Here is a 14,487-nt window from a genome sequence, read left to right on the forward strand (position 1 = left end):
AATATAGTAAGTGATGAAATAGCTAACCTATTTCATGCTATAGGTGGCCGTTGTGCCGTAGACAAAGACGTAGTGTTCGAACTGAGTTCGATACGAGTCTACCGGCGAAAGGTGCGGATTATAATTGTTTAGGTTATAGTTTTCAAGGCTTTCAATGTCAGTTAATGATTTATGACTGACTTGGTTGCTATCACATGTGCTTAGATACGATGTTTTCCGTATATTACATATATATGTGTATTATGTTGTTTTTAATGCATTCTATGTGTTTGTTGAAATGTTTAATTGAATATGGAAGTATGATTTGTGCTTGTTATGATTGATGTTTGAGGATACATGATTGTTGTACGTATGGTGAATCATTTATGAAGGGATTTGCTATAATACCTGTTATAACTACTATATTACATGTATGTTGATAGGTGTAGTCAAAGTGTTTGATAAAGTGCTTGAATGAGAAAATGCTTGTTGAAATGTATTTTATTAGGGTGTTGAGATATGATTCTCGATTCCCTTATCTATAGTTACAATTTCCTTCATATAACCTATCTTACTACTATATAATTTATGGATGAAATGCCTATGTACGATAACATATGCACTACGTGTTTGTGGAAATACTCAAATGAGATTTATATTTGAATTGGTTGTCAGTGCTATTTGACTATCACATATAAATGCCTTTTGTATTTGAATATGATTGGGACTACTGCGTAGTTCAGGCAATCGGTAATGATTCCCGAATCAGTGGCCGAGGTCGTTTCACCACACAAGACTTGTTCAATGAATCCGAGTCATACGCTATTTGTCGACAGTGGTTAGGCCATGCGAAGTGCTTATGCGCTCTATGTTGATTAAGTCAACGTGTGCTCCTACCAATCTAGCTTTTCATGTAACCCGATTGACGTAATGTATGTTCACCATGTATGGATGCTACTGCTTGAATCTAAGGTACCAACTTACCAGTGAAAAGCCCGTTTAACTTTAGTACCACGATCCGCTAAGACTCATGAGCCGGGCATGGTGGTATGAGACACCGTGGTCGAACCGTCGAGCTACGCTGGGGTGGCGAGCCTCTCCCTAGTGTCCAGTGAACAAACCAAACTCGTGAGCCGAATACGGTGGTATGGGATACTGTATTCGAGTTATCGGCCTACGATCAGGTGACAAGCCTCTTGTAGTGACCTTGAGTATACATAGGGACTACGTTAAGGTGATGGGACTCTTGTAGTGACCTTGAGTATACATAGGGACTACGTTAAGGTGATGGGACTTTCCTTAGCGACCTAGAACTGCCATCATATGTGATTAACTAGGATTGATGACCCTAAATGGATCATTGTTTGAGTCAATGATATAAAGGGAGGTACCTTAGCTTCTCGAACCTGCTGTATGAATAAGCCTAAATAAGAACTTGGCTAACACGATCATGCACCACATTGCATGTGCTTTGGCGAGGAAGCGCACATTTATCGAGAGTGTTGCATGCGTGATCGTGAGATAATGTCGCTGAAGGAGTGCATGCGAGGGCATACATCATTGTCACATATCATTCTTGCATTAACAAGAGTACTTAGAACATGATTGTTGTACTGCTTTATCATTATTGCTTGATTGAATTGATAATATGTTAACCTTTGCCTTATAGCTCCACTGAGTTGATCACTCACTCCCATGTTGGAACGGTATTTTAAAACACCAACCAAACTCTGTTGTAGTTTTAGATGACGGTGAGGCTTATGGGTTGGAGCCAGTCTTCTACGACGACAACAAGGAGTTCTCCTATTTGCAACTCTTTGGCGGATCTATGTAGACCTAGAGTTGCATCATCGAGGCTACAAGGTTATGGATTAGCAGACATTACACTTTATCATTTTGTAATTTTGGAAACTATACATGTAATTTATTTAACCTGACGACATGTTGATACTCTAGAAACTTACCACTTATATGCTCTATATACTTATCACAGTCTTCTGTTTGAGTAATTTAATTGCCCCTGGAGTATGATATATTGATTTAGTGTAATCTCATTCATGTTTAATGTGCTAATACGAACAACATTTAAACATCATTATCTATGTTGCATAAGTGATGCGTTGGAACTCTGGAGTTGGGCTCTTGCTCGACCCCCGATTTTCAGGGCGTTACAGTATGGAACAATATACCCGAGTTGTTGGCTTACGCTAGGGTGACGAGCCTCCCCATAATAACCAATGAGTACCAAGACTCGTAAGCCAATGACGGTGGTATGAGACACTGTGCCCGTACTGTCGGCTTATGCTGAGGTGATGACGTCCCCATAGTGACCGCGAGCAGGACTTGGAAGTCCTAATTATTTTCGTATGAGCTTAAAGGCTATGAGATTAATAAACCCACGAGGGCTAATGATCGCAAGAGTCACATGACCACGACCATTGAGCCGCGCGATCAGGTTAGGGTAATGTTTCTGACAAGGGTATTCCAGTTTCTCCAACCTACTAGATGAATGAACCTAATTACTCTACTTGGCTAATATTTACATGACATTACATTATTTATTGTGGCGATTTGGCAGTCGAGGTCGCAACTGAGGGAGTGTTGGTCATTGCGATTGTCAGATGTTGTCGCTCGAGGGAGTGTTGGTGGTGAGGGGCATGCATCATATCATTAAACCATGTATTGCATTAACTAAGAGTACTTAGGATTCTATGATGTATGTTGCTTACTAAATCTACTCTTATGTATGATGATTTGTGTGATCTATGGTTAATGGTACCACTGAGTTAGCTACTCACTCTCACTCTAAGATGGTGTTCTAAAACACCAACTACAATCTGACATAAATGCAGGAACACTTGAGCGGGACGCGTTGGAAAATGCTGGTGTGGACGACGAAGAGGAGCATGCATACTATTAGACTTTCGGCAGTTTCTTCTAGTTTATGTTTGAATGGTCGCGGGACATAGGCCAGGGCCTTAGTCATTTTGAGATATTTATTTGGGTGGGACTAGTTCCCGGTTTGAATTTTTTTGGCACTGTATTTTGGATATCTTACATGGTTAGCAGCTTGTATTTACATTTTATGATATTCTCATGGTTATGGTTTACTAAAATCCTCATTGCTTATAAATAAACCCAAATACATTGGAATCTGGAGCCCATTAGGGCACACGTGGCACCCGAAAATTTAGGAGTCGAGTTCCTATTCGGCCCCTAAAATACAGAGCGTTATATATATATATATATATATATATATATACACATATACATATAAATATATATATATATATATATATATATATATATATATATATATATAATTGAATATTTGATTTTAGAGTTGTGTTAGGTCATTTGGGTCAAGTGGCTAGGTTGAATCGGGTGTGAGTTGAGTCGAGTACAGGTTGGGTCGAGTTGGGAGCAGGATCGACTCAACTGGAGATAAGCTCGCCTTGAGCTCAACTTGAAAGGTTTGGCGAACGAGCCAAGCTCTAATGGTAAGCTTGAAGCCCAACTCGAGGAAAGCATGGACAAGTCAAGCCAAGCTTGGCCCACTTCGACTCGACTCGGCTCAATGTACAACTCTATCTAAAATACATCCTGACACATTGTAATAGAATACTTGTGGTTATAACCGTTCAATCTGGGGTTATTATTATTATTTTTTTTTTCCAAATCATTTAATAGATGGACCATACTGTTGAAAGGCATGCGTAACAATAAAAATCTCCAGTTAGAGTACTTTAACACACTGACCTTTTTTTTATTTTAACAATTCCTTTGAATATGGACCAAAGACATGCGTAACAATAAAAATCTCCGGTTAGAATACTTTAACACTCTGACTTTCTTTTTTTATTTATAACAATTCCTTTGAATATTTTGTGGGATTGATTCAAAGCTAGTGTGTTTTTTTTTTTTTTAATTTTTTTTAATTTTATTTTATTTATTACACTACAATTGAACTGTCACTTTGTGGGACCGTCTCCTCCAATGGGATCAACAGTTTGGATCATTGCATTTGACACTGATCCAACGGTTACAATCTCGACGTATTCTTCTCTAATACTTTCGAGATGTATCCTAGTTAGCCTCAACTACAGCCGGCAGGGAGCCACTCCACTTGTCCGACTCGGCCCGAATTGAATGGGTGAGTCGGTCTGAACCATTAGGTTTCTTCCAAATTCGAACTCAAACTGAGTTAAGTTTGAGTTACATAGTAACTTAACCCGACTCGACCCGACCCAAAACTCAATCCAGTCAGACTCAACCGCCTGAGCCTGGGTTAGTCTTTGCCTAGATTTTGCAGGCCCGTGCCTGGTCCATTGACACCCCTATCCATTTGTTTGTAGCGGTTGTTACGATTATCCGGTCAGTTAAACAGTAGAATCAATTGATCTAGACCATGTAAATATCACACTGATCTGGCAATAATCTTAACTATCTGATCGATGGAATTTAATAGTAGGGCCCATCATGTATGCTTATGATATTAAGGGATCACTTTTGGTAGTTAATCTTAACCATTCCATGCATGGCGCATCATTTACTTCCACAATTTAGTTGGTTGGATTTGAGTTAATATTGCCACATGTACCATTTCCAAGTGCCTGTGTATCAAGCGTCATGTGCAGCGAGTATCAAATAACATGACAATAATTGCTTTGTGGCGTGAAGGAAATACATATGGATTTGTTTTTAAGTTAGTGGTCCCACAAGAGATTAATAAGAAAATATCAATCAAGATATATGTGGGGCCCACAATAGCAATCAGAAGTGGACTTCAGTCGGACAAACTCTAGATTTGAGCTTTAGGGCTGTCAATGGGCGGGCCTGGGATCCTGGCCCGGCCCATTGACGTCCTCAAATACTGTCCATAGACTCTACAGATTGGAATTAGAATTTTTAAGTGCACAGGCGAGTAGAGCCCTGCCCATCTCACACGTGCCAATATGGCAAACTTGTTTGAGATCCAAGCTTTCCATCAAGTGGGGTACGTTGTTTTTATCCTCTGGTTCGATATTTAGGTCGCTCGCCTCCTCCATGTGGGCCCCAATGTACAAAATAAACCGATGGTTACAACAACATTTCCTACCCATCCATTTATTTTTTTCCAAATTGTGGCCCACCTAAGTAGTAAATCATTGTGATTCGAAGGTAAAGAGATCTAAATAGTGTGGCCCACCTGATAGGATGGGAAGCTCATGCATGTGTGCTAAAACGTAGATGGGTAAAGATTTACACGTGTGGGGATGATAAACACCTCCCATATGTTGTACGTGTGTATAACAATTATCTTAATACTCATAAATGAGAAATTTGCGACTGTGGACCCCACCTTTTATCCCGTGGTTTTTATGAAGCAATACAAACTTACAAATAGGCCGAGGGTGTCAAACACAATAGGAGGATTTCAAATCCAGGGGTTCTAATTCCACGCTCCCAAATAGGCCCTAAGACTCTTCCCAGGTGAGTGCATCTTGGAAGGGTTAACTAGAACTAAGAAGAACTATGAGTCAGGTAAATTAATGAGGGGTACTGTGGGTTGACTCAGATGAAAAAAAAAATCGTATCCAAAGATCAACTAGACCACACCACAAAGAGCAAAAGCTGATTTTCACCATTAACAATTTATAGGGCCTACCATAACATTTATTTTCCATCCAATCTGTTCATAAGGTAACAAAGGCCTGGATGAAGAAGAAAAAAATCATAATGATCCAAAACTGTAACCCTAGAAGGGTTTCAATGGTAGGTTCAATTCCACTGTTTCTTACGGTGTGATCTACTTGATAGTTAGATCTGCCTTATTTTTCGTCTTAAGCTTAATATGAGCTCGCGAATAGATGGGCGGTTTGGATATAACACATACCTCATGATGGGACCCACGAAAGGCGGTGGGGATTACAACAAAGAAAATAAATATTAAAAAATTAAAAAAAAAAAAAAAAAAAAAAAAAAACTAGGAACTGTAGCGGTGGGGATTAGAATAGCAAAAAATAAAAACTATAGCTACGGATTATAACCGTAGCTATAGCCGTAGCTCCTGCTTCTTCAATATATATCAAAGGTCTTTCGATATATCGAAAAAAGGTCCCAAGCTGTCCAGCAAGTTTGCCTGAAAATTCTTACAATTTTACCTATCGCTACGGATAATAACCGTAGCCATAACTCTCAGTTGCAGTGCATTCATTTTTTTATTTTTAATTTTTACATGGAGAACTTTATTCTGCCTACATTTTTCTCTAATACATATTTATATAAATATGTATATATAAGCATATAATTTTTTTTTTCTCTTTTAATTCATTTCTTTGTCTATTTATTCAATAAGCATGTCTCCTAAACTAGAATAATTTACTTAACATACCACATATGATTTTCAGGTAGGAGAAGCTAATTTAGTTAACAAACCTAGTTAGTTTTCAAGATTCCATCGGGTCGATGGTCGAAAATCCATTTCATTCACTTCGTGGTCAATTTCAATCACTTCGCGGTCAAACTAAAAATTGAGCGGGGCAAACATGAAATTAAGCAAGGTAAACATGAAATTGAGCGAGGCAAACTAGAAATTGAGTGGGCAAACATAAAATACATACCTACCATTAGAAACAATAAGGGTTATTTAGATTTAGGCAAAATTGTATTACGACTATCAATTCACGGCGTACTATCAAAGGTAGTTTTTTGTTGTTGATTAGTTGTTTCATTCTTTAGTTGTCAAATATCTTAGATCATAAAGTGTGTGGAGAGAGAGAGACATGCTCACCTGTGCACCTTTGCACATGTGTCATAGGCGTATAATCCGAACAGTAATGCAGAATCTCATGAAACCCCAAGGGACAAATTTTTACCTTGATTTAAAATTCCGGTGGGCCATAGCAAAGTAAAATACAAATCAATGGAGAAAATTATTTTCATTTTTCATGTCCAAACGTGCATTGATTTATGCACACATGCATATTAACAAATCATAAGCATATATGGTCATCCATGATTACCAGTTTGAACCTAACTTGGGAGAAATCCAATCACCTAGATTTTGTCAGTCACCTATGGTTTTAAGGAGTCATTAGGCAGAATGGATTTGTGGGGATTTGAGGAGATTTAAATCTCCTGTTGTTTGGCACCATAAAGTAATTAGTGGTTTCAAATCCCCTCTTGGGTTTGAAATCTAAAAGCTTGGATTACATCTAAAATCTTTCCAAGAGCAGGTGTAACATGTGTGTCATTATACTATTAATTTATTGGGCAAATAACCTACTAATGATATCTCAAAATAATTAGATTATCAATTGCATCACTATAATTACTTTAATATGATGATCAGAGCGGTCCAAACATTGTCCATTAAATCAATGGTTAAAAATCATTGGTTAGTCACTCGGATATAATCTTATGCTTGTGACCCATTTGAAACTTGAAATTTCATCATTTTCAAGCAAAGTATATATTTTAGCAGGCTTATTACAACTATTGTGTCAAACATTACATAAGTTCACTAATTATAAATATTAAAGTTGATTTAGTAATTAAGTTCAAACCCCTGTAAATATACTATGCATGACTTTTTTTTAGATTAAAGTTGATTCTAGAATCCAGGCTGCCAAGCACAATAGGGGTTCTAATTCCACGCTCCCAAATAGGCCCTAAGACTCTTCCCAGGTGAGTGCATCTTGGAAGGGTTAACTAGAACTAAGAAGAACTATGAGTCAGGTAAATTAATGAGGGGTACTGTGGGTTGACTCAGATGAGTCATGAATGACTTGGGCGACTATGGCTAAGTCATCAGAGTCATGTATCACTTGAGTGACTATGGCCAGATCAGTCATCCTACCGCAACTCTCTCTCTCTCTTTTCCTCTCTCCTTCCCTGCATATCTGCTAACTTGTTGGCTTTGATAGCCTTTCATTCTGCTTATCTCCAAAGGTACTGGGCTTGGTTTTGAATCTTTGATAGCTTTGTACTTTGCAGTTATCCACAACAGGAATGATTTGATACTTTGTCAGTAGTGTATGCCACTTGATATTTGAAACATTTTTGTTTGTAAAAGTAAGATATTTAATCATCTAATCAATGACCACCAACCAAAAAATTACGTGACGACGTCATCTTGATTTTTTCTCAAGGCACATCTAGACTAGCTCTTGGATTATTTGTAGGCCACGTGCGCAAGAATCCAAAGAAACAATGCCACGATACCTAAAACTAGAAAAACAATCAGGACGCAAGCTTCATGTGGCCGACGATGATGTATAGGTAACGTATACTCTTGCTATACGTTTATCAAGTTTATCATATTAGAACATTACTCCAAAATATAAGGCAGATTCAAAACCCGAGTAAGCCACACCATTAAAAAAAAAAAAAAAAAAAAGTGTGAGAAATCCCACAATTAAAACCTTCTTAGGCCCAACAGTGATGTTTATATGCAATCTAGCCGTTCATAAGGTCATTCTCATCAAGATGGAGGGAAAACACATATACCCACCTGATCCAAAATTTCAATGGTGGGTGCTTAATCCTAGTTTCTTGTGGTGTGGCCCACTTTAGTTGACCATGTCTAGTTTTTGAGCTGTCATCCTAACATAAGAGACGTACGGAAGGAGTGGATATAACACATGCACGCATCATGATGGAAAGAGATTTTAGGAGGGACTTGGCGGATCCTTACCCTTGCTCGGATGATAGACCCTTTGAGATTCACCAACTAGGTCAAGGGTTCGAGTATCCACATGCGGTGAAATTCCACTACGGTGTGAGTGTGTGGGAATGTGTGTGCGTGTGCAGTAAAAGATAAAAAAAAAAAAGAGCGACTTGCCCTATTTTTGGTTGGTGCAGTTATTGAATAGATTGGATGCCATGAACACAACCGTTTGAGTTTATGATACTCCGTACTAGAGCTTAAAAGGCCACCTTTAGAAGGGTTTATTTGAAATTTCATAAAAGTCAAGGATTTTTTATTTAGATTTGTATGAAACAATTATTTAAAATTTAAAATAATTCATTCTATTCATGTATGATTAAAATCTTAAGCTTTTTTAGTAACTTAATATTTAGCTTTATTTATTAAATTATAATAAATATTTTTGAGTTTTTATTATTAGCGAAATTAACCAATAATTTCTGAAGAAAAACCTACAAAATTAAAAAGTATTTCCATAAAATTCCATGTTGCAATGTATCTCTAATGGTTTGAGTGCCGTAGACGTGGCTCTATGGTTGGTGAATTGCGGTCTTCCATCAGGTGGACCCCACCTTCTAGCCTGTCATTAGCGGATGATTTCGTTCAGGTTATCCTGGCTGTCCAATCATTGGCCTTCAATGGGATGGTAAAATTAAAAAAAGGATTTAATGACCACATCCGAAAAGAAAAGAAAATTTAACTAATTGGATGCCTGGTGCGGTTCACTTGGACTGATTCTTCTAGATTCAGCTACTTATAGTGGGGGTTATTAGATGGACGGTCCAGATTCACCGACCCTACTGCCAAAATAACTAAGATGAGTCTCGACGGACCTTCAGGGTTTATCTCAAGACGTCTTCAATCACGTACATACCAAATAATAGATAAAAGCCGTACACACACAACCGCTGTTAGAGTCACTTGGGTGGAACTTTCAGGCGATCCACCCCGTCTATCAGTTATGCCGCCTAATTTTAACTATTGAATCCAAAAATCATGATCATCCAAATCTTAAGTAGGCCACACTACAAGAAACAGTTGGAATGAAACATCCACCGTTATTTTGGTGTTGAATCACCCTAATTTTTGAGTGGCGTATGTGATGGACGGATTAGATTTCATACACGTTAGGTCATTCTCCCATCAGTAAAAGTAACCCCATAGGTACCTAGCGAGATAGAGTACCATATCTGTCCAGTAGCATCTTTCCACGTGTAACAATGCCTACCACAGTTGGGGAAGCGGGTGTTGGCGTTTGGACAGCTAGGATTAGGTAGGATGACAGTATGTGTGGACTGTGATCTACTTATTTAAGAATTAGAAGGGCCTACCCATGTGGAAAAGGGTGTTCATCCATGTGCCCATCTTATCCAATGTGGTACCGTGTGTGAAATTCAAGCCGTCCATTAATGTGTCCACATGTGTACATGCTGCTGGCCAAAATTGAAAGCGGTCCACGTATCAAGCGACAGTTTATAAAATACATGAACGGACAGAAAAACTTACGGAAAATGCTCTTAAACACTCCTTCGATTCTTGATGCTGTGACCCATTTGATGAACGGTTCTACTTTCAAAGACATATAAACATGGCCCCATCTTATGGATGGAATGGATCTCATACACATCTATCACAGACGGTACTCGAGAATCGAGATGTCAGGCGGATGGGGCTCCCTTTCATATAAGGGCGTGGGATTGAGAAATTTCATTGTCAGAACCCGAGCCCAGGATGCGACGGGAATTGGGGTGGATTGGAGATTCGGTGAGCACGGTTGAAACATTCTTATGGACATGAAAGTTTTGTATCAGGATATTTTTTCAGTTCTTTCACTTTATCCTATTGAGAGTGACCTTATAAACGGTTTGGATGGCCCATAGACATCAGAATGGAGCCCAGGAAGGTTTCAACGGTACAAATTTCTTTCCCCAATTTTTCCTCTTGTGTGACTCAATTGAGTTGTGGATCCAACTCATTTTTGATCAGACGTCCTACAATCAGCTATGATGAACGGTTCTACTTTCAAAGACATATAAACATGGCCCCATCTTATGGATGGAATGGATCTCGTACACATCTACCACAAGCGGTACTCGAGAATCGAGATGTCAGGCGGATGGGATCCCTTTTATATAAGGGCTTGGGATTGAGAAATTTCATTGTCAGAACCTGTGCCCAGGATGCGACGGAAATTGGGGGTAGATTGGAGAATCATTGCCCCACTTGGCGAACTGGTATAGGGTTGGGAAGCGGATTGGCTTGTGTACCACACACGGCCACCGATCTAACTGATGTGTTGATGTCACCAAGTTCTGTGGGTCCCATCATAAGGTATGTGTTATAAAAATTAGGTGGATACAAAACTTAAGTGGGTCACACCAGAGGGAAAATTGGGGAAAGAAATTCCCACCGTTGAAACCTTCCTGGACTCCATCTTAACGTTTATACGCTATCCAAACCGTTTATAATGTCATTCCGAATGTGATGAAGTGAAAACACCAAAAATATAGCTTGATATAGCACTTTCACGGCCAAAATAATGATTCAACGGTTCTCATTGGATACCCAATGTTTCCTCTCATGTGGCCCATATAAATGCTATATAAATCTATTTTTTTGTCTGACATCCTAAAATGATCTCTCAAAACGAATGGACGGGGTGGATTTTACACAAACATCTCTGTGGGTCCCACGTAGCATCCTTGCGCAGGAACTTCCTGCGAAAGGCTTTCGCAGGAAACCCGCGTCCTGTTATTGGGCTCTTGCCTTAAAATGACGGATTGGCTTGTGTACCACACACGGCCACCGATCTAACTGATGTGTTGATGTCACCAAGTTCTGTGGGTCCCATCATAAGGTATGTGTTATATCCCAACCGTCCTTTTATTTAGTAAGCTCTTGGTAAGGCTTGAGACAAAAAATAAGATACGTCTATAGATCAAATGCACCACACTGCAAAAAGCAGTTGGTATTTAATATCTACCATTGTAACCCTTTACAGGGTCATAGAAGTTTTGGATCAATATGATATTTATTTATTTTTATCTCTTCATCCATATATATATATATATATATATATATATATATATATATATATAACCTTATGAACAGATTGGATGGAAAATAAACCTTATGAATGTTTTGATGGTAAGAATCATGGTCCCCACTCCAATTTCTGGTGTGGTCCACTTAAGCTTTAAATATGAATCATTTTTTGGGTCATGTTCTAAAATTATCTCAAAAATGGATGAACGGTGTGGATATAATAAATGCATCATTCTGAGGACCATGTAACTTTGATCGCTTTTGAACCGTTAGTACAACAAGGAGCTCCAGTCCTCGTCTTCGCACGACACGTACCCACGCCAGTCAGATCGGCGGTGTGTGGTACACCAGCCAATCCGCTTCCGTAGGATTGGTTTAATGTTGGTGGTCCCACTCGAGATCAATCATTCAGTTTTTAATTGGTCAGTAGCGTGATGAGAAGAGAAGTGGATTGGTTTAAGTTAGTGGGCTCCACTTGAGAATAATGAGGCCAGGAAATCAGATTTTATACTTAGTAACTCAGTCCACTTTTATCGTAGGGAGTAAACTTAGTTGGGCACACCACCATTCATCCGTATTTTCAGCTCATTTCAGGGTTGACCAAAAAATTAATAAACATATCCAAAGCTCAAGTGGACCACACCTCAGGAGATTAAAGTTATATTGACCCGAAAATAATGTATTTATTATACCACAATGTTCATCCATTTGGAGAGATCATTTTAGAGTAATATCAAAAAAATAATTCATATCCAAATCTCAAGTGGGCCACGCCACAAATAGAAGTGGGGAGAACGATTCTCATCATTAAAACATTCTTTGGCCCACCATAACTTTTATTTTCCATCCAATTTGTTCATGAGGTCACACAGACCTAGATGAAGAGGGAAAAAAATGTATCATATTGATCAAAAACTTATATGATCCTCAAGAGGCTTTCAATGGTAGAGGTTCAATCCCTCACTACCTTTAGCAGTGTGGTCCACTTGCTCTTTAGATCAGTCTTATATTTTTTTTCTCCAGCCTTGGTATGAGCTCGAAAAATAGACAGACGGTTTAGATATGACACCATAGAACTTGGTGATGTAAACACATCAACCAGTTTGGTGTGTGGTACACCAGCCAATCCGCTTCCCTCTAAGAGGCGGTGTTCAGGGGTGTACACGAACCGAGCTAGCTCAGTTAGCTTGCTCAACTCCACTTGAAAAAATTTCAAACCGAATTCGAGCTTGCCCAAGCTTGACTCGACTCGGATCGAATCTAACTCAAGTCAAGTTCAGCACGAATCAAGCTAGTTCGGTGACTTGGTTACTTTGATATTGATGTTGCTCGCCAAGTGTTTGATGAAATGACTCAAAGAAGTGTGGCTGGTGGCAAGGTACGTACATGAAACCAATACCCTTTTTTTCTTAATTTTTATGTTGCTTAGAAGGTTTTTGATAAAATACCTGTAAAACCATTGCTACTATCTCAAATACAGTGAGATTTTGAAGGTCTAGTCTAGGTGTCTATGAAAATTCCTCAATGACGAACTTGGCTCGATCTTAGCTCGAACTTGGCCCGAGCTGGCCTGAGCTGCTGACCAAACTAAGCCAAGCAGGCCAGTCACGCTCGAGGACCGAGCCAAGTTGAGTTCGAGCTAAGGTTAGCTAGTGGCCAAGCCAAGTCGAGCTGAGGCCATCTCGACTCGATTCGACTCAATGTACACCCCTAGGGGCATATTAGGTGCAGCTTGGCTCCCCTCGACATGCTGCGGCCATGACACTAAGGCCTACCTTGATGCATGCATTGTAGGGGTGTACATGGGTCGATCCGAGTCGAACTGGGCTCAACCTGGCCTGGCCCGGTCACCAGCCAAACCCAGCCCGAACCCGGCCCGGCCCGGCCCGATCACTGGGCCAACATGTCCAGCCCGAACTTGGCCCGGTTAACAATCGGGCAAGTTCGGGCCTAGTTCCGGCCAGTTTCAGACCTTACAACAAGTTCATGGGAATGGCTTTGGCAGGTAATCCGTGTCCCATTACAAGGCCCTTGATCAACGGTTTAGATAGTTGAACTATAAACTCACAAAAAATCTAACTAGTCAGGACATTATAATTCTTTTTTGTATTTGAATGAATCTAGGCCGTTCAAGTTATACGTCTGTGAGGTGGATGAGTCACTGTCACTTCAAAGATGGGCGGTGAACTATCCCAGAAGGGTAAAGGGGAAAGGGACGGGTAGGGTTTTGAATACACACACACACACACACACACACACACACACACACCACTTGACCGAGTCGGGCCGAATTGGGACCTATCCGAACTCGGCCTGAACTTAGTTTCGGGCTGAAGAAAATTGCTTGTCCTGACCCGAACTCAGTTCCGGGTCGGGCCAAGTTGAGCTTTTTTGGGCCAAGTCGAGCGAGTTAACCGGGCTAGCCCGGTTCGTGTACAGCTCTAATGCATTGCATATCCACGCCGTCCATCCGTTTTACCAGATCATTAATGGCATGTGCCCAAACAAGAAGCAGATCCAAATCTAAAACGGACAACACGGTAGAAAATAGTCGTGATTAAACCCCACTACTAAAAACTTCTTAGGGCAAACCTTAATCGTAATATTTATTTTCCATCCAACCCGTTAATAAGGCCACACAGACCTAGATGAAGAGGTAAAAATATTTAAGCTTATTCAAAACTTTTGTGGCCCACAAAAAGTTTTTAATGGTCATTAAACACTTTCGTATGGTGTGATTAACATGATTTTTGGATCTTATTCACTTTTGGGTT

The sequence above is a fragment of the Magnolia sinica genome, chromosome 15, assembly GCF_029962835.1.
Source record: "Magnolia sinica isolate HGM2019 chromosome 15, MsV1, whole genome shotgun sequence".
NCBI lineage: Eukaryota > Viridiplantae > Streptophyta > Magnoliopsida > Magnoliales > Magnoliaceae > Magnolia > Magnolia sinica.